The 22,461-nt window shown below is 42.1% G+C and overlaps 1 long non-coding RNA gene across 1 annotated transcript; it reads left to right on the top strand.

The window, feature by feature from the left end:
- On the top strand, positions 1-8,359 carry LOC122459880. The gene is made up of 3 exons (XR_006280838.1): positions 1-50; positions 5,435-6,086; positions 7,999-8,359. It is a non-coding gene; the product is annotated as an uncharacterized LOC122459880 (long non-coding RNA).
- The last annotated feature ends 14,102 nt before the right edge of the window (positions 8,360-22,461 follow it).

The raw sequence follows: 22,461 nt of genomic DNA on the forward strand, positions 1-22,461 counted from the left end.
TGGGACCAGAAGGGTGAGGAAGGAGAGGAGTTGAGATCTTCAACTCTGAGGTAAGGGTGAAGTGGAAGGGACTATGTGAGAAGTAGCCCAGGGAAGAGCAGCAGCAATGATTATAGGAAGCAGCATGTGCTTGGGCCACTTCAATCAGGATAGGCTAGCACAGTTCTACTGCCCTTTACTCATACTGTACAGATGATAACATTTCATTACCACTTCATTCAATACTAAAGTGATTTGTAACCCAGTGTCAGCCACAACTGGTCACTTTAGCACCACAGTTCTATCTGCTTTTACCTAGGCAGAGTGGGTGTGATCATGTACACACAGTCTGGTCCTGAAGCCTTTTACCCTCCCCAGCTCCTCACTAGCTCTCAGGGGAGAGCTCCTTTAGATGCTGCATACACATTCTTCCCTTCTCCTCTGCTTTATGCTTTGTTTTTTCATTCCACCTGCTTCATTTTTTTAGTCTCTCCCTTGCCTAAGTGTCAATCAATATTTCAGTTTAACTCAAACTTTCAAACTAAAAATGTACCCGGGTTTGAAATTGCACAAAACAAGTTTGCCTATTTCTAGCCATATTTATTAGCAGTGTTTGGTTTTGAGGGATTATTCTGTGTATCTTCACTCGAGCAGAAATGTTCCAATGATTAATGGACTGACATATAGAAAAGGTTTAAGAAAGACATTAGCACTGAATTTAGGGAACAAAATATCTTTTGGGCCATGCCTAGCAGATTTGTTTTAGAGATTTGAACTGATGGAGGATAAAATTATTTGATAGTCATACATAATGTATATTCAAAACCCTGATAAATTTGTTTTGGACATTTAAGAAATTGTTAATGCACTTTAATATCAATTTGTGCCTGTTAGAGACAAAGGAAATAATTGAAAACATGACCAGTAACACAGTCTTCACTTATAATCCTCTATCTAGGAGATCTGACATCTGGTGGCATACTGACTACTACGTGGGCCTATCTTCATCCTGTTTAGTCTGGGAGGGATGTGTTGAGATTGAGGGGAATGCATTCAGAGTTGCTGAGGTCCTGCCACCTTGCCTTAGAACATGCTTTAATAACACTGAGCCTTTCCAGTGGAGATGTGCAAGCTACCAGTGCTGGAAGTTGTTGGTGGGAGGGTATTTGCAGTAGCTTGTCAAGGACAGTGGGATTGGATTAGGTGGGGACAGAGGGGCATGGTGGTTGCTTTGAACCTCTATAGCAGTGGTCTCCAACCTTTTTATGCTCAAAATCACTTTTTGAATTTAAGGGCAACCTGGGATCTGCCCTACCCCTTCCACAAAGCCCCACTCCATTCACTCCACCCTCCCCTGACGTTGTTTGCTCTTCTCCCCCACCCACTCACTTTCACCAGGCTGGGGCAAGGCGTTGGGGTTTGGGAGGGGGTGTGGGCTCCAGGCTGAGCGTAGGGCAGGGGGTTAGGTGCAGGAGGGGGCTCTGGGCTGGGGCAGAGTGTTAAGATGTAGGAGGGGTTATGGAGTGCTGGCTCTAGGGTGGGGGGGTCAGGGCTAGTACAGGGTGCTGGCCCCAGGAGGGGGTATGGAGTGCAGCAGAGGGCTTGGGGGGGGCTGGCTCTGGGAGGCTGCAGGTTGGGTAGTGGAAGAGAAATGCTGGTTCACCATAGCTGAGCCTGCTCTACTCATGCTACTCCTGGTCTTAATGCTGCCCATTGAAAGGGGTGGCACTTACCTTGGGCAGCTCTGGCCTTACACTGGGAAGGGGTCAATGAGCCCCTGCAGCCTCTGGGGGAGCACATGGCTCTGCATGCTGCCCCCCTCTGCATAGTTCCCTTTAACCACAGTTCTCCGTTCCCATCCAATGGGAGCTGTGGGGGCAGTACTTGCAGGCAGGAGCAGTGTGCGGAGACCCCTGCACCCCCCAGACCCGCAGGGGTGTGCTGGCCGCTTCCGGGACCAGCATGGGATGGGGGTAGGCAGGGAGCCTGCCTTAGCGGTAGCCCCGCTGCACCACTGGAGATCGCAATCAACTGGGAGAGTCTCCAGGATTGACTGGTTGATGGTGATTAATCGGTTGGTGATCACTCCTCTATAGGTTGGGATAAACATCTGAACTGTGGGACATTATGGAAAATGAACTCCAAACATTCCAAGATTTCCCCCATTTTTGTTGAATGTGGAAGCTCCTGCTTTCTGGCAGAACTGACTCAACCCTAGTATTTTCTGAGTGGATCACTTGACCTGAGGTGATATAACCACTTGGCTGCTCCCCTTGCATTCACTTCCAGGTCTGCTTTTTCCTTACATTAACAGGCAAACTTCAAAGTGTTTCTGACTTTCTGTGGCCACTGTTACCTACCCATTTCTCTTACCACTTATTCATATACTTCTTTACATGTGCTTGACCCTTCATGTGGGCATTCAAGTATTAAAGGACCTAATTCAGTGCTATGCCACCATCTGTCTAAAAGTGGAGTAGGCCCATGTCTGCTAGTGTGCCAGGAACCAGGAAATCCCATCACACCAGCTCACAAGCTCTGGTTTGAATTTCCTTTTATAAAGATGAATGTTTGTTTTAAAATACAGTCAATAACAAAACTCCCAGTGACTTCAATGAGACAGTATCAACCCTTAAGTTTTAGCTCCAATATGGTTTTTCAATTAAGAACACAGCTTTTGAAAGCTCTCAAGTTAGTCTTTGGGATTCATTTATCTGAGGTTGTCTTTGTATTTAGTTCCAGGCAGATGCAGCAGTTTTAAACTGTTACCACTCTATTTGAATCTACTAATCCCTGTTTAATTCTATAGGGAAATCCTAAACAATGATCAATTTTCTGACAGTACAATGATTTCCACAGCAAGGAACTCTGATGTCAGAAACAGCCTAGGACTTTGGAAATTAAGAGGGAGATGAGGGAGAAAATATAACCATTCTTGGAATAAAGCTAATGTTTCTAATGGTGGAAGAAGCCCAGAAAACAAAATGTACATGTCTTTAAATAATTCGTATTCAATTTCCTGATATGCCACGTCTGCAAATCCTTCTTTAAGGCATGTGGTGCAAAACTCAGACTCTCAACACTCTTCTGAGGGAGGTAAGGTTTTGTTTTTTAATATTCATTTTACAGATGATGATACCTAGCTCTTGTATAGCACTTTGCATCAGCAGATCTCAGAACTTTGCAAAGAAGATCAGCATCATTATCCCTTTGCAGATGGGGAAAATGAAGCTCAGAGAGGGAAAGGAACATTTTGAAGGTCTCTAAGCAGCAAAGTCTGAAATAGAACCTATGACTCTCAACTCCTAGTCCAATGCGCTATCTATTAGGCCACACTACCTTGGGTGATTTAGTTCTGACTATCTTAGATGACTTACCAATGATCAAACTTCTGCTCCTGTTTGTGCAAACAAATTGGTACATCCAAATAAATATCAATACAACTTGTCAGCAACATCAACAACATTCTTGATACCATGTTTGGTTTACAGGTATTTGGACACAATGTTATTTAGAACTGTTTGTACTCAAACCTTATAGCAAATTAACAACAATTGGTTCACTGACAGATCTCAGTTCTTGCTGTTGTCTTTTGTTGTAAGGAGGGGATTTATGGGTGCTCAGCAATGCAGAACACTAGACTCCTTGTACTGAAGTTCATACAGGTGGATTTCTAAGTTCACATTTTAGCCACATCAGTTTGAAAATTTTGAAAACAAGTCAATAATTATTACACTATAAATATATGATTAGCCATATCCTATTTCTATGAAAATGAAGTTTATATTCAGGAAAAATATACTTAAAGGAGCATATAGTTCAGCACCGTATATATCCACATTTCAGGGGAAATAAATGTATTGGTTTAACAGATATGCTATATTTATAAAGGGAGAATTCCCCTTATAAAACATTAATCATCAGAGCCCTCGGTATCAAGCATGGTTTCATCTAAGCAAACGTTAGTTTCCACCTTCTGATATTTAATTATCAGACCTTACAAATAGCGAGGTGTTTAGTTTGAAAGGAAGACTTATCCCGTTGAGGTATTTAATTAATATTTAAATAAATACACAATTAAAAAAATCTGAGCCTTATTCTTAACACTGATTCAGTGGGGATTTTATACTTTTGTTTTGTCTAAAAGTAAATATGTACAATCCTACCTTGATAAGAATGTGCTTGTGTGCAAACCAAAGAATGAATCCATTTCAGTTCATAGGTGCTACCTCAGTCTAATTTCTCTTGTTTGGTGTATTAGGATTCTTTGCATGCCCCTGGTTCAAGCACTTAGGCTGGAGAAGATAATGTTTATTGTGAAGAAGCAATATCTAAATCTATTCAAAGCATGTTTGTGAACTAAAGCTGTCTCTAACTCTGAAATCTCAAAAAACAACACACATGCCGGCAGAAAAATGATACATTTTATTACTAGTATTGTATTAAAAATTCCATGCTTCAAGTTTAAATATTTATTTTAGTTTATATTTGCAGCAAGTGCAGATAAAGAACTGTGTGGTTACAAAGCATCCTCATCAATTTCATATTTTAATAAAATCTTCCGGAGCTTTGTTTTTTATCCTTTGTGCTTTCTTTGGAGCTCATGTATCAGCATGTAAAAATTCCTTTTGTTTAACTCAGGGGGCTCATTTATGTTTTTTGTCCTAAAGCTTTTGAATATGATTCCTCTGTTTGTTAGACACTGGAAAGCTCTATTTCACTTGACTACCTCTTTCAGAAAGAAGTGAATACAAGTGTTGTGAGTAGAATCAGCTGAACAAATGTGGGTTTTTAAAAATCTCTCTCAGTGCATATGGCATCTACCAAACAACATTCTATAGATGCTTGTAGGTCCATGAGCCATTTCAAGGCAGCCTCAGTGTTGCGGATATCCCCATTTCACCTCTGAATACATAGTCGGGGTACTGTGTTATGATGTGTTCGAAGGTTTTGATGTTCTCACTACAGTCACATGCAGGGGATACTCATGCATCAAGTAGCTGCATCTTCCATGGTTTGTTCTGATATGGTTCAGTGTGTTCCAAAGTCTGCGTAGCAGATCAATATTGGGAATGCAGCTTTTTGGATTAGTGATAATGTGCTTGTTAGGAATGGTGGATGAGGTCCAGACATACTGTCATTCCCTGGCCAGAGACATGAGAGAGCTGCACATGGTCCATAGTGGTTTTCAGGATTTCAGGCATTGTTGGGGTATGTTGTACATAACCTGCTGGATGAGAAGTTCTTTCTTTTAATTACATTAAAGAACAATTTTACATTTTCTTTTAATTTACCTTGAATAATTATTTGATTTACATTAACCACCTGTATATGCAGAATAAGTACTAGGCTAAGTAATCCCCACTAATGTTAAATCTAGAAATGTCCAAACCCAATTGGAAGACACATGCAATTAAGGTGTCTTTTCCTTTTATTTATTTTTTTTTCCCTCCAGGGTCATCTTCAAAATCAAAAAGCTGACAACTTAAACCTAAACTTCAACTTTAGAAGCTAGTGAATCTTCTCTCAGAGAAAAGAAAGGAAAGAATTTGCTATTTTTCACCAAAGCACTCAGATTAAGTTATTTATCAGCTTCTTATTCAGTGAAACTATGCTCTGGAATGTGAGGTAGGGGCTAAAGCAGAAGACTGAGTCAGGACAGCTGGATTCAATTCTTGAATCAAGTTACTGACAGAACCAAGATTTTAACCTCTGTGGTCCTCCGTTAGCCATAATTAAAATGGATATTATAATATTTATCTATATCATAGAAAGGCTGTGAGGCTTAATAGCTGCATTAGACAAGAGAAGAAATTAAAGGGGCCCCAAAAGGGCAAGATATTCCTGAGCGTTATTCTAAATTGTAGTAGAGCTGTTAAACACTGAGCTGTCAGGGGTAGACAGCGTTACAAGTGTGACATTCTAAACTATTCATTCAGTGTGTGATTTTTTTCTCTTGATGCCTTTTTGTCTTTGGATCCAGTTCTTGTGCAGTGGTGATACATGGAACACCTTGAAAAGAGAAAACAGTTTTGTATGGATACACTGAAGCTATCCCGGCCCTCAGACCTACAGCAGGCCTTACTCTTACCTATGAAGGGAAGTAGGTGAGTACTTAGCTTGTTGGATGAAACGTTCCATACAACTATACAACTACCATTGAGAAGAAATAGGGGGAGGTATTTCATAGGTATAGGTATTTCATAAATACAAAGCACCAAAGATAAAGTTGTAAAGAGGAAGTTGAAAAAGTGGCTGAGTACATGAGGATACTAGCTCCAACAATGCCAAGGACAATCACTGGGATGTCACTTTGTAATTTTTAGCTGTCCTAATTCATTTGTACCCTTGAGAATAATGGTACTGGACAGATCAGTTACACTTGGAAAGCAAAGCAGAAAACTGTTGGTGTGGACCAACTTCTACTGTAGGTGGAGTGTAACAACGAAGAATGGAAATCTACTAGAAAGGTCTGGTCTCTCTCACCATCTGGTCACTTGGCTCCCTAATGAGCTGACTCTCCAGCATCCCAATGAACCAGCCGGCAGGGGATGCCATCCTTCTGTCTGGGAACAAAAGCAGTCTGTTTACAACAGAAAATACTAATCTATCCTATAAAATGGATTAAGATTTGTTAAGACAATTCAGTTCCTTATGACTGAACTATGTAAGGGTTTATAATCACTGACATAAAGAATCCAAGATTTTCCGCAGATATATTCTAAAATCCTTTAATGCAGAGCAATGGTACAAACAAGATAATTTTTATACTGGTTTGAGCACGGGGCTGAGAGTGAGCCCTGAGTTCTTGTCTCAGCTTTGCCACTGACTCACTCTGTGATGTTTTGGGTCATCACTTAGTCCAAAATTCTCCAACACCAGTGCCTAAAATTAGGCACCAATATCCATGGTTAGGCATCTAAATAAGTGACCTGATTTACCCTGCCCTGAGGTATTGAGCTCCTACTGAAGTTCAGATAAGCAGTGAGTACTTCAGTGAGTACTTCTCTACTAATCAGGCCATTTATTTAAGCAGCCGAGCGAAATATTTTGGCCTTTACTTTTCTATGCTCCAAATTTTCCATTAGTAAAAACAAATACTGTCTACTGAGGATATTTGGAGTCTTAATTAAAGCCAGATTTCCTTCTGCATTTCACCTTGTCAACACAACTTGATCTTAATATAAAGTCCTTGGACATTTTCCAGTGAAAAATACATATATTAATATACTTTCTCAACCAAAATTCAGAAAAAGGAATAACGTATCTTTTTTTTTCTGAACTGACAGATGAAAATTTCATGCAATAGCCTCAACTGATCTTACTGTATTACATTTATGTATTGTTAGTTGGGATTGTGTGTAACCTTTCTAACAGGGAGATGTGACAGTTGTGAGACCTGGGAGTTCAAAAACTATATTGAAAATGTGCCATATGAGTATGGACTTTTGGGTCAATAAGTGTTAAGTGAATTTCCTGGGGGACCTTCAAGGAGAAGTTGATGCAAATTTTCCTAACTGTGGTTTTGCAAAATGCAGCGTTTTGAAGCTATGTCATAATAAGAGGGTCATTGTCTGATTACCTCTTACGGAAGACCAAGATCAAAGGCCTGAGCTGTAGTTTAGCTTTTTTTAAAATGTGCCCAGCCATTGTTCCCATTCTGGATCTAAGACCAGATGAACTTGTAACCATGGGGAAAACCCAGTTGTAGGTTTGAAGGACTGAAACCGACCAGAGCCTTAGGCTGGAGTTGGAGATTACCTTTAAGCTTTTTAGCATGCATGTAGGTTTTATTTTATTGAGGCTTTTACCTTAAGAATAAATGTGCTTCCTTAGGAGCTGAACGGTAACTTATAACTGTGGGCAACACACTAATCATAGCCCTCAGAGAAAGCAAAGTGCAGGTTCTGGCCCTGTTAGGCAGTCTGGCTTGTTGGGGATATCCCCAGCAAAAGGCTGGGAGCTGGGTAGCCTTAAAATCCCTGGTCAGAAGGATGTGACATGCAGGTCTCCACCCAGGAGAGGCAACAGTTGGGAACTCAAGGAACCACAGAAGCGGAATACAAGTGCAGTTGCCCTGAACCTGTGACACTAGGAGTATATGCAAACTATAAGGTTGGAGCCAATCCTGCAAACCTCCATGTGTGGAAGAGTATGTACAATTCCTTTTTGTTTTTGCATAAGGTTTTTCCTATGGTTCTTGTCCCTGTAATACCAGAACACCTCACATACACTAAGGATTTTATTCTAAAACCTCAGATGGACGGAAATATTCTCATTTTACAGACAGAACACACAGGTGCAGAGAAAGTGACTTGCCTCAGTCAGCCAGGAAGTCTGTGACTGAGACATCTCTTGAGTTCCCCCCCCTTTTTTTTATCCTTAATCACAAGATTACAATGGGTATTCTGTGTCTGGAGGATTTTCAAGATCAAGCCCTTTATATAAATTTCATAAAACTTTTTGCAAAGGTTCCTAATGTCAATTTTAATAAATGTAATTGATAAACACTGATCCGGTGCTGCAAGAAAACAGACAGCACTAGGAAGCTGGTCATTCTAACACTGTGTAGTACACACTTTCAAGACAGTGTTTCTCTTTACAAATCAATTAAATACATAAAGTGAAAAGCAAAAATTGGTTGAGTATAAGTACTCTTTAACTAAAGGCAAACACAACTATTCTAGTAGGCTTGGCATATAGTAAGGAGATTGCTTGAAAGGGGGCTGTCTATTTGAGGTAGTAATTTGTATAAGTTCCTTTTGTGGAGAATCACTCCCTCCAAGTGCCATGTATGGAGCAAACCCTGAGTGTGCAGATTTCCCCTTGTCTGGATAGGGAAAAGAGTCTTCACAGTAGTGTCTCCTCTCTACCCTCTATGAGCAGAAGATAGCTTGGGCTAGGGGACACTGGTCATCCACTATCACTCCCCTGGCAAGGTTGGTAAAACTGTGAACATGTATTAACGTTTTCTTGTATAGACATCTTTGAAGGCAGTACTGGGGGATAATATGGCTTCCCTGCCACTGCACCTCCAGAAAAGGTAGGGGACTTTAGAACCAGGGAGAGGCATAGGGTGTAAGTTTGGATGGTGCTGTTTCTAGTGGATCACTAATTTTGGTGACTGAACTATAGTCCGTTCTATAAAGGTTCAAATACTCCTTTCCTCCCAGTAAGTCAGTTTGGGGAAAACTGAAGGTAAACTCAGATTTTTTTTCTCTCTTCCTCCCAGTACCCACTCCTGTGCAGTTTTTTTTCCCCCATTGGAAGAGCCAATTTCCACTCCTTCTTCCCCTATCTTTCACAAATAATATATAAGCCTGATATTTTTCTGTTCTGCTCTATACAGATTCTTACTGAGCCTGTCACCATGGCATCTGTTTGCCTTTAAATTTGAACATTTCAAAGATTTGGCTAGAGTTTATAGAATATTTTTAGTCCTTTCCATTCTCATTGACAGTCTTCAGTTGGAAAGACATAACTCAGAAGGAAATCGTTACTCAGCACTCCCCCTTCAGAAGGATGTGCAAAATTGATAAGTGCTTTCCAGACACTTAAAATAATCTGGCTAGAATTTATAGAAAAATGCACAAAAAAATGACTCACCATATTGTGGCATATTTCAGGGAGTTTAAACAGGCTTTATGCCCACCATCTGTGAACAAAAATAAGGGTTTGTCAACATGGTACAGTGATGCGCACAAGAATTCTAAAGCACACCAATGTATTCTGCACTAAGTGCCCTGTGTAGACCTTGCTGGCACCCACTTAAAAGTTCCCTAATGCTGTTTGAAATAGGACTACATTAAGGTACACTAGGGAATTTTTAGTGCACAGGCCACTTAATGCACGACATACTGGTGTGGTTTAGAATTCAAACCCTGCTAATACACTGCTTTGTGCCATGTAGACAAGCCCTTAATTAACCAACATTTTCATTACTACCTTTTAACTCAACACCGAAGTGTAAACCTGGGAGGACACATGAGGAAAATTGAAAATGGTGAGAACTCAACTATAGACGGATCTGTGAACCTCAAACTTGAAAAGGAGGCCTGTCCAACAGTGGAGAGACCAGTAAAACAGAAAGTAATGTGAATTAGGGAACTGGCTACCATGAACCAGTAGAGACAAGAAGCAAGTGTCTTTTATCTCTCTCTGGTCAACAGAGTGGCACTGCTCTTCTGCAGAAGGAAACACATTCGATATGCCAGGCTGGGAGGAAGGGAGGGGCTGCATAATCTGGTGTTTGTGAGGAGTAAAAAGGGGAGAAGGTTTTAAAGATCCCTCAATGAAAGGGACAGTGTCAGACATAAGCCTAAGAGTACTAAACAAAAAAATAGGAGTACTTGTGGCACCTTAGAGACTAACAAATTTATTTGAGCATAAGCTTTCGTGGGCTACAGCCCACTTCATTGGATGTATAGAATGGAACATATAGTAAGAAAGATAGATACAGAGAACATGAAAAGGTGGAGTAAGAGGCTAATTGAGATGAGCTATTATCAGCAGGAGGAAAAAACCCTTTTGTAGTGATAATCAAGATGGCCCATTTAGACAGCTGACAAGAAGGTATGAGGATACTTAACATGGGGAAATAGATTCAATATGTGTAATGACCCAGCCACTGAGAGTGGCTCACACCTTCTTATCAACTGTCTAAATGGGCCATCTTGATTATCACTACAAAAGGGTTTTTCCTCCTGCTGATAATAGCTAATCTTAATTAGCCCTTACTCCACCTTTTCATGTTCTCTGTATATATCTTTCTTACTATAGGTTCCATTCTATGCATCCGATGAAGTGGGCTGTAGCCCACAAAAGCTTATGCTTAAATAAATTTGTTAGTCTCTAAGGTGCCACAAGTACTCCTGTTCTTCTTGCGGATACAGACTAACATGGCTGCTACTCTAAAGGAAAAAAAAATTAAATGAAGAGTTTTTATATTCATGTTTACATTTTAAAATATGTAAAATACCCACAAGATATTTTAAATGAAGAACAACCACCTAGAGGTAAACAAAAATGCTGAAAATGGTTTCTACTCATTGTTTGGAATATGATGTCTAGATTTAAGAGTTGCATGATCTTAACAAAATACTTGAAATGCTGTTCTTTTTGCATTGACCTTCCTCAACCCATGTATAAGATTTCATGTTTCCTTTTTAAGTATTGATAATACTTTAGAATGCTGTTTTGTTGGGTTTTTTTTTCAAGTTGCAAGAGGAAGCTCTTTTGAATTCTGTTCTGTGGCACTCAGACAAGACCAGCACACACAGGCAGTCTTAGAGTATAACTACAGTGCACAAAAGCTCTGTGTATTTTGTTTGTTTTCAGATATTTTTGAAACAATAGAATGGCACTAATATGTAATGGAGATTTTCAATGTACAGCGTCACATGCATAAATTTTTTGATGGTTCATTTCATCCATATAGGATGATCCATCTGGTAGAACATGTCATGGGGTTTATTATTCATCCCTGGATGATGAATCTTTGGATTAGCTCTCAACCAATCAAGTTGAGGCTTCAAAAATTCTGTACGTATCTGTGATGGGGTTTTCTCAGCTTCCTTTGGTTGCTCCCCCCATCATGTGGCACGTGTGTGTGTGTGTGTGTGTGTCTCTGTCTCTCTTTCTCTTCAGGTTACTCCCTTGTTGTGATGTGGGTGATCCCTCTTAATGACCTGGTCAGATGACTAAGCCACAATTAAGGTTATCCAAGTTTCACTGCATGGGATGACTGGATATCATTCCTGGTAGCCCTCCAATTCAAGGCTATGCCACTGGTGGTGGAACCTTCACTAATCCTCTACTCTGGGTTCCAGCCCAGAGTCTCTGCAATCAGTAGCCAAGGTCTGCTCCATCCCTAAACCCTGCTGCTGTTTTCCCTAGGCTGCTTCCTATTCCACCTCCATTAGGCTTCTTTCTCCACTAGCCCTCTGAGTAAACTCTTCCTTCAGGGCTAGGATCCCAGGGCTTCTACTCTCCCCCTGGGTTTTCTCCTTTTTCTCTCTAAGCCAAGAGAATGACCGCAGCCTCCTTCTGCCCTCAGCTCCTGACCTTACACAAGCCCCACCTGTTCCTTCTCAGCTGGGGTGCTTGCCTATCAGGCCACACCTGAGGGAGAGTTAGGCTTATCAGGTTACTTAATGTTTTCTGAGACACATTAACCCTTTCTGGGCTAGTGTGGGATGAACATCTCACCGCAGAACAATAAGAGAAGTAATGTCCTAGTGTAAATACACACAGCAGGTATCACAAACAAAATTCTTGCTTCTCTAGCAATTTTATACTTTAAGGGCTGGAAAAGCCTGAAAGTTTTGACACCTTATTTCTAGGATGTGGATCCAGATTTTATTTTGGAGTTGTCAGAATATTTGCAGTATTATGCAAAGTAATACATAAAAATACAGTGCAAGAGATACAACTTATAGATAGAGCTGGGGGAATAATTGAATGCCAGGTTTGATCAGTAAATGGAAAAATATTTAGAATTCTGTCTTTTCACCCTTGAGCCCAGCGCTTAGTTAAAGTGATGGGGGAGAACTGAGTTCAAGTCTTGCTCAAGAGCATGTAGTGGTAGAAAAGAACTCTTTATGCTGCAATAGCATTCTGGGTATAAATTGAAAGGAAGTTCCATAGCCTTTGGATTTTGAAAGGCTCGGATTAGCAGACTAGCATAGAGGAAGCGTACTAATAGGCTCCTGTGCCACATCCTGTGACATTAGCTACTTGAGGTTCCTATATAAATTGTAGTGGGGAGTATTTTCACTGAGCAGAGACACAGAAGAAGTGGCAGGAAGCTAGTGCTCCCAAGTAAGTAGTTTTGCTACTAAAATTGGAAATAAGCCATCTCGTAGAAGGGAAAGCAAGAATTAATATTAAAAGAAAAAAATCCCAAAATACAGAGCTTTTCATTTTACTGGGAACATCTCCCAAGGCAAACACAATTACTTATTTAATATTTCTCAAGCTATTCAACTATTGTCACTTTTCTAGCTATCCCTAACAATGGTCTCAAATAAGATTAACATGTTGTCTGTGCTGTTAATACATAATACATGTTTGGAACATTATCTAAAGTGTTTTATTAGTGGTTCAGTAAATATCTTTTTTAGGTTTAACAAGTTGCAGTGTTGCCATCTCATAATTTTTATTTTTTTCTTAAAACCCAAGTGACTAACCTCAGTCAAATGACTAGAAGAGAATCTGTTTTCATTTTAAAATACTAAATTTCTAGTTTTTACAGAGGAAAAACTTGAAAATATGCCCTCAAGTGCCTCTTAAAGGATCAAAAATGAGAAGGCAACAAAAGACTTGAGAAGCCAACCAGAAGGCTAACAAAAAGCATTCAAGAAAGTTTATTAATCTTGTGAATTTGGGGCCTGGTTTTAAATTTTTTGAATGCTTAGAAATGGCAACACTGGGATCATGTCACAGGAATGTATTTATGTGGTATGCAGCTGGGAGAAATTGTCTTCCAAATAAAAGTCAGCATGCTACTCAGTCACATGTACAAACAATAATGCACCCAGTGCCCATATGTAATGGCTAGTAATGACATCTTAGCAATAGAAAGGAATTAGTTCATGTAAGGCTCTACAGATCCTTGAATTTTACTACAAGAAAAACAATAGCTATGAATCCTGTTCTCCTTCTCTTCACACCCGCCCACCAGGAAACCAGGTGCTAGAAGCAGGTTACTGGTGTGTTACCTAGTAACTCTGTGTTCTTGGGGAACCAGGGCACAGTACCCAGCCTGTCTGACTCACAAAAGAATGAATGGACACAAATCAGACGTCAAGAATTATAACATTCAAAAACCAGTTGGAGAACACTTCAATCTCTCTGGTCACTCGATCACAGATCTAAGAGTGGCTATACTTCAACAAAAAAGCTTCAAAAACAGACTCCAACGAGAGACTGCTGAATTGGAATTAATTTGCAAACTGGATACAATTAACTTAGGCTTGAATAGAGACTGGGAATGGATGAGTCATTACACAAAGTAAAACTATTTCCCCATGGTATTTCTCCCCCCCACCCCACCCCCCACTGTTCCTCTGATATTCTTGTTAACTGCTGGAATTAGCCTACCTGCTTGTCACCATGGAAGGTTTTCCTCCTTTCCCCCCGCTGCTGTGGGTGATGGCTTATCTTAAGTGATCACTCTCCTTACAGTGTGTATGATAAACCCATTGTTTCATGTTCTCTGTGTGTGTGTATATAAATCTCTCCTCTGTTTTTTCCACCAAATGCATCCGATGAAGTGAGCTGTAGCTCACGAAAGCTTATGCTCTAATAAATTTGTTAGTCTCTAAGGTGCCACAAGTACTCCTTTTCTTTTTGACTCACAAAAGAGTCCCCATGTCCAGCCTCTGCTTGAACCAAATCTGCATCATCAGAAAGACTTACAAAAAACAATGAAAAGGTGGTGGGAGACGCACCTAACCCCCTGGGATAAGGGTGACAGGATTAAGGAAACTCCCCTAGCCTCATGTGCATCGATGATGGGACAAGGAGGCATCTCCATTAGCATATGGAATGGAAAACAGAGATTCCAAGGCAAGAACTACACAGAACTCTGGAAGCAGGGAAGCACTGCATGATGTGGGAATCTCTGCTCCAGATGTTAATGAACCCACACCTGCACACATCCAGCTCAGTAGTTATCAGACCAATTTTAGTAATAAATCCTTTATTGGTATCCAAAATAGTAATGCTCCCTAACTGCATTGTGAGCTCTCTCCCAGGAACACCACCCAAAGCCAGGAATGATCCGATCCCATTGTCTAGCCTGAACAAAACAACTTTGGTATTCTCCTTTGTTTGCGCATAAACAAATCTAGTGTTCTCCCTTGAACCATTGTTGTTTCTCTACAAAAAGCCCTATCTATGCTCAAGTAAGTGTTCTGATATCTGGATCCAAAATCTGCATCAGTTCCATTGGGACTTCATCTTCTCCTGACTGATCATGCTGGGGGCTCTGCCTGACTCCAGCACTCTGGACCTTCAGCTACCACTACCACATGGGACCTCCCCAAATCGATTCAAGCTTCACGGAGTGGTGAGAACCCAGCTCTCTCTAAGTATAGCCGTCTGACTCTGACTCTTGTGATCAGTTATAGTTTTCTAAACCTGACTTTTATAATCAAATTTAAGTTAGATTTAATATAACTGTTTTGTTTGTTTGACTACCCTATTATTATTACCTGGCAATAAATAACTTTCATAATTAAGCTGGTTGCTTCTTGCTCTTTCTCTCTCCCTCCCCACCTCATGGGTGCTTTTTGGTTCCTCATTCGTTCTGCAGCAACGCTTCTCATACCTAAGCTAAAAGATCCCTGCAGCGCCCAAAAATCCTGTGGAGGTTTGTTCATCAAGTGGGTTGCTACCAGAACAATTGTAACATGAAAGTGAGGACAGAGACGTGCTGAACCAGGCACATTTGAGGGTGACAGCTTGGAAATGTTGCTCGACCCAGCCAACTGAGTCCAGGGACATATAAGAGGTCAGCTTGGAGTGCTGATTAATCTGACCCGCTCAGACCCGCTCTGTTAGAATGTGTGTGTGTGTATGTGTTAGTCTGATTCTGGGGCTGGACGAACCCAGCCCTGGGGAACCTAGGTTCTGCAGGATAGTGCCATTGGGAGGGAACTTGCAGAAGGGAAAAGTAGAGCTCCATATGAGAATACAAGTGACACAAGCAGTACAGACCTCTGCCCTCCTTCAGAAGAGTAACCCTAATAAATGAACATACCCCAAAGTAACGGGAAAAGCTGGTAACAGGTGGGAATTGCATCATGGAAAAAGGGATAGTAAAGATTCATTGATTGTTTAGTTGTTAAATTACTCTTCCAAATAAGCTGCTATTTTAGTTAATTCATTCTTGCCAGTATCATCCTATGAATTGAAATATCTGCTCCATTCACAGCATCAAACCAGCTGTATGCAATCCACTTTGTCCACTTTCCATGATTCACTTTGAAAACATAAGTTTACTCCAGAAGCAAGGGGAGGAGACCATGAGATTTGGAGAGAAGGGAGAAAAAGTGGGGCAAGGAAAAGAGAGTGGGTTGTGTGGAGTGCATTATGTTTTGCAGGAGATGGACAGAAGCCTGGAAAAGGGCTGTAGAGAATGAGTGAGAGGGAGCTGGGGGTGGAAGGATCACATGTATAAAAGGGCATAGGAGTAAGGTGTGGGTTTCAGTTGTTAGGGAGAAATTAGAGGAGTATCATGGCAATTATTGCTGGGCACCACCAGGATAGAGGGGAGACTTGGGGTGGGGCAACTTGGGATGAGGATTGGAGGCTTAGGAGTACTTATGAAATGGGGGGATGAATAGGGTAAGGCTAATCTTTGTAAGCTCATGATCTATTTGTATTACCCTTTGACCACCTTGCTTGCCTCCTTCTGTTTGTTGCACTCACTGGTTGCATCTGGTTTCAAATTAGCCTGTAAACTCTTTGTGTTCCTATGTGTTCAACACAACAAGTCCCTGATCTGGAATGGCATCTTTGGAAACTAATGTAATAAAACCATGCCAAAGGCACAAATCCTAATTTTGAGGCCCTCTTCTGGACTGAGTAGCCTTTGTTGACTAAGTTATTGACCATAGGAAGAGTTGCAAATACCCTTTCTGCTGGCCTTCAGAAATAAACCTGCCATCTGAACTGTCTGTGCAATGACTGAGAACTCTGCTTCAAAGCCTAATGGCTGAAGTACCTGTTGAAAGGGGTGAGTTGTGATGCACTTGGCAAGCTACCAAGCTTCTAAAAAGTCTGATATATCATAGCGCTTATTTTACCCCATTGAGTAGGGACTATTACAATATATTAGGATGACATCTTGGTGTCGGCAACATTATGATCAACAGTTTTAACAGTATCACATGCCTCATAGCCATGGGGGGAGCATTTTGGGAAAGATAATACTAAAAAAGTTGAACTTTTGCCATAGATTAAGTCATCTAAGGTGGATAGGAAGAATGTGAATGCGTTTATTGGGATATGGACATGACTCCTGACTTACATTTTTCATACTGAAGTGGGCTGCTGCATATTTGTCTGGTGCACATCTCAATCACTATCTGAAATGGCTTGACTAATTGTACTAAAACTGATCAGAAATCGTTTAAAGGAAGAGATTAGAGCTTCATATAGTTTGACTATGCAACTTGATGTTTATTACTGGAGGATGCTTAAAAAAAATTGAGATGTGGAAAAAATACAAAACAAGCAGCACAGCACCAGAGAACATGATGTCCTAAAGGTACAAAAACAAGGTTCTGGCAGTACTGGAGGAATGAAGGGAACTAAAGCCATACAAATAACTAATATTCACAATAGTTACTGTGACATACCTACAAGTGGTACAGTTGTAATATTACTATGATGGGTATTTTAGAAATGTCTAATATAGACTCAATGGTCAGTCATATCAGTAGTGTACTGAGGCAAGGACACTCACATACTCAGTATGAAACAAAGTACTGCCTGGCTGAATTGATAGACACCTTATATGGCTTCGAAACTGAAGGTTGTTCTTCCTTAGCTACTCTAGATGGCTTTTTCTTTGCAGAGTCATGTGTCTAGGAGTATGTCTACACTACGAAATTAGGTCGAATTTATAGAAGTCGGTTTTGTAGAAAGCGTTTTGTGTGTCCCCACACAAATGCTCGAAGTGCATGTAGTTGGCGGACTGTGTCCACAGTACCGAGGCAACCGTCGACTTCCAGAGCTTTGCACTGTGGGTAGCTATCTCACAATTCCCACAGTCTCCACCACCCATTTGAATTCTGGGTAGAAATCCCAGTGCCTGATGGGGCTAAAACATTGTCACGAGTGGTTCTGGGTACATATCGTCAGGCCCCCGTTCCCTCCCTCCCTCTGTAAAAGCAAGGGCAGACAATCATTTTGCGCCTTTTTTCTTGAGTTACCTGTGCAGATGCCATACCACGGCAAGCATGGAGCCTGCTCAGCTAACCGTCACTGTATGTCTCTTGGGTGCTGGCAGACGTGGTACTGCATTGCTACACAGCAGCAGTTTATTGCCTTTTGGCAGCAGACAGTGCAGTATGACTGGTAGCCATCGTAGACGTAGTCCTGGGTGTTCTTTTAACCGGGTTCCTGGGCAAACATGGGAGTGACTCAGCCAGGTCATATCCCTTGTTTTGTCTCATGGCGATTGAGTCCTACTGGCAGTGCACTGTCTTTTAACCTGCAGCTAGCAGAAGATGATGGCCAGCAGTCATACTGCACCATCTTCTGCCGAGCACCTAGGAGGTGACGATGGCTAGCGGTCGTACTGCACAATCTGCTGCCAGCAAGATGTATAAAGATAGACGAAGTGGCTCAAAACAAGAAATAGACCAGATTTGTTTTGTATTCATTTTCTCCTCCCTCCCTCCTCCGTGAAATCAACGGCCTGCTAAACCCAGTTTTGAGTTCTATCCTTGAGGCGACCATTCAGTTTCTCGCAAAGCCACCCCCTTTGTTGATTTTAATTTCCTGTAAAACAACCCTGTAAGCCATGTCATCAGTCGCCCCTCCCTCCTTCAGGGCAACAGCAGACAATCGTTCTGCACCTTTTTTCTGTGCAGATGAAATACCACAGCAAGCATGGAGCCCGCTCAGATCACTTTGGCAATTAGGAGCACATTAAACACCACAAACGTTATCCAGCAGTATATGCAGCACCTGAACCTGGCAAAGCGAAACCAGGCGAGTAGGCGACGTCAGTGCATTACGAGAGTGATGAGGACATTGACACAGACTTCTCTCAAAGAATCATGGTGCTAATGGGGAGGCTCATGCGGTGGAACACTGATTCTGGGCCCGGGAAACAAGCACAGACTGGTGAGACCACAGCGTGTTGCAGGTCTGGGACGATTACCAGTGGTTGCGAAACTTTCGCATGTGTAAGGGTACTTTCATGGAACTTTGTGACTTGCTTTCCCCTGCCCTGAGGTGCAAGAATACTAAGATGAGAGCCACCCTCACAGTTGAGAAGCGAGTGGCAATAGCTCTGTGGAAGCGTGCAGCGCCAGACAGCTACCGGTCAGTCGGGAATCAACTTGGAGTGGGTAAATCTACTGTGGGGGCTGCTGTGATGCAAGTAGCCAACACAATCAAAGATCTGCTGATATCAAGGGTAGTGACCCTGGGAAATGTGCAGGTCATAGTGGATGGCTTTGCTGCAATGGGATTCCCTAACTGTGGTGGGGCCATAGACGGAACCCATATCCCTATCTTGGCACCAGAGCACCAAGCCAGCGAGTACATAAACCGCAAGGGGTACTTTTCAATAGTGCTGCAAGCACTGGTGGATCACAAGGGACGTTTCACCAACATCAACGTGGGATGGTCAGGAAAGGTACATGATGCTCACATCTTCAGGAACTCTGGTCTGTTTCAAAAGCTGCAGGAAGGGACTTTCTTCCCAGACCAGAAAATAACCATTGGGGATGTTGAAATGCCTATAGTTATCCTTGGGGACCCAGCCTACCCCTTAATGCCATGGCTCATGAAACCATACATAAGCAGCCTGGAGAGTAGTGAGGAGCTGTTCAACTACAGGCTGAGCATGTGCAGAATGGTGGTAGAATGTGCATTTGGATGTTTAAAAGCACTGGCGCAGTTTACTGACTCGGTTAGACCTCAGCGAAACCAATATTCCCACTGTACACATCAGAGAAGTTTGAAAACCAGTTTCATGACTGGCCAGGCTATGGTGTGAAAGTTCTGTTTGTTTCTCCTTGATGAAATCCCCCGCTCCTTGGTTCACTCTACTTCCCTGTAAGCTGACCACCTTCCCCACCTCCCTTTGATCAGCGCTTGCAGAGGTAATAAAGACAGGTTTCAGAGTAGCAGTCAGATTAGTCTGTATTCGCAAAAAGAAAAGGAGTACTTGTGGCACCTTAGAGACTAACAAATTTATTAGAGCATAAGCTTTCGTGAGCTACAGCTCACTTCATCGGATGGATCCGATGAAGTGAGCTGTAGCTCATGAAAGCTTATGCTCTAATAAATTTGTTAGTCTCTAAGGTGCCATTAGAGGCAATAAAGTCATTGTTGCTTCACATTCATGCATTCTTTATCAAGTTATTACACAAATAGGGGGATAATTACCAAGGTAGCCCAGGAGGGGTGGTAGAGGAGGGAAGGACAAGGCCACACAGCACTTTAAAAGTTTAAAACTTATTGAATGCCAGCCTTCTGTTACTTGGGCAATCCTCTGGGGTGGAGTGGCAGGGTGGCTGGAGCCCCCCACCACCACGTTCTTGGGCGTCTGGGTGAGGAGTCTATGGAATTTGGGGAGGAGGGCGGTTGGTTACACAGGGGCTGTAGCGGTGGTCTGTGCTCCTGCTGCCTTTCCTGCAGCTCAACCATATGCTGGAGCATATTAGTTTGATCCTCCAGCAGCCCCAGCATTGAATCCTGCCTCCTCTCATCACGCTGCTGCCACCTTTCAGCTTCAGCCCTCTCTTCAGCCTGCCACCTCTCCTCCCGGTCATTTTGTGCTTTCCTGCGTTCTGACATTGTCTGCCTCCATGCATTCGTCTGTGCTCCATCAGTGTGGGAGGACAGCATGAGCTCAGGGAACATTTCATCACGAGTGCGTTTTTTTCGCCTTCTGATCTTCGCTAGCCTCTGGGAAGGAGAAGATCCTGTGATCGTTGAAACACATGCAGCTGGTGGAGAAAAAAAAGGGACAGTGGTATTTAAAAAGACACATTTGTATAGAGCAATGGGTACACTCTCTTTCACGGTAAACCTTGCTGTTAACATTACATACATAGCACATGTGCTTTCGTTACAAGGTCGCATTTTGGCTCCCTCCAACCGCGTGGATATCAGCGGGGAACATTTCTGTTCAGCCATAGGCAAACAGCCCAGCAGGAATGGGCACCACTGAATGTCCCCTTAAGAAAAGCACCCTATTTCAACCAGGTGATCATAAATGATATCACTCTCCTGAGAATAACACAGAGAGATAAAAAACGGATGTTGTTTGAATGCCAGCAAACATATACTGCAATGCTTTGTTCTACAATGATTCCCGAGTACGTGCTACTGGCCTGGAGTGGTAAAGTGTCCTACTATGGTGGTTGGAATAAGGCTGCCCTCCCCAGAAACCTTTTGCAAAGGCTTTGGGAATATATCCAGGAGAGCCACGAATGCCAGGGCAAATTAATCATTAAACATGCTGGCTTTTAAACCTTTTAGTATTTTAAAAGGTACATTCACCAGAGGTCCCTTCTCCACCTGGCGGGTCTGCCAAGGCAGCCTTCGGTGGGTTCGGGGGGTACTGGCTCCAGGTCCAGCGTGAGAAACAGTTCCGGGAAAACCGGTTTCTCCACTTGTTTGCTGTGAGCTATCTACAACCTCATCATCATCGTGTTCCTCATCCCCAAAATCTGCTTCCGTGTTGCCTCCATCTCATTGAAGGAGTCAAACAACATGGCTGGGGTAGTGGTGGTTGAACCCCCTAAAATGGCATGCAGATCATCATAGAAGCGGCATGTTTGGGGCTCTGATCTGGAGCAGCCATTCACCTCTCTGGTTTTCTGGTATGCTTGCGTCAGCTCCTTAAGTTTCACGTGGCACTGCTTTGGGTCCCTGTTATGGCCTCTGTCCTTCATGCCCTGGGAGATTTTGACAAATGTTTTGGCATTTCGAAAACTGGAACATAGTTCTGATAGCACGGATTCCTCTCCTCATACAGCGATCAGGTCCCGTACCTCCCATTCGGTCCATGCTGGAACTCTTTTGCGATTCTGGGACTCCATCTTGGTCACCTCAGCTGATGAACTTTGCATGGTCACCTGCAGCTTGCCACACTGGCAAACAGGAAATAGAAATTCAAAAATTTGCGGGCCTTTTCCAGTCTACCTGGTCAGTGCATCTGAGTTGAGAGTGCTGTCCACAGCGGTCACAATGGAGCACTCTGGGATAGCTCCTGGAGGCCAATACCATCTAATTGCATCCACAGTACCCCAAATTTGACCCAGCAAAACTGATTTCAGCGTTATTCCCCTTGTCGGGGGTGGAGTAAGGAAATCGATTTTAAGAGCCCTTTAAGTCGAAAAAAGGGCTTCGTCATGTGGACGGGTGCAGGGTTACATTGATTTAACGCTGCTAAATTCAACCTCAATGCCTAGTGTAGACCAGGGCTAGATGCCTTAGGGAATTTCCATCCCTAGCATGGGGACTCTGATAATTCACAGGTACATTCTGTCTGCTTACAGTATTATCTGACAGTTAATGGTTGTAATACTGGAGTCCAATTTTGGTTCATTATGGATTTTCCTTTTTTTCTTCCAGTTTACTTTTGTGCCAGAGAAGAATTCCTTTCAATAGCCTTAATTTTTAGAATTTTATTTTTCTATCTTTTTTTTTATTAAATAGTGCAGTTTCTACACACTTGCTTTAAAAAAGACTGTTGTATTATGCCATTTTTGCCTTTTAGTATTACTA

This window comes from Dermochelys coriacea, chromosome 4, assembly GCF_009764565.3.
Source record: "Dermochelys coriacea isolate rDerCor1 chromosome 4, rDerCor1.pri.v4, whole genome shotgun sequence".
NCBI classification, from domain to species: Eukaryota; Metazoa; Chordata; order Testudines; family Dermochelyidae; genus Dermochelys; species Dermochelys coriacea.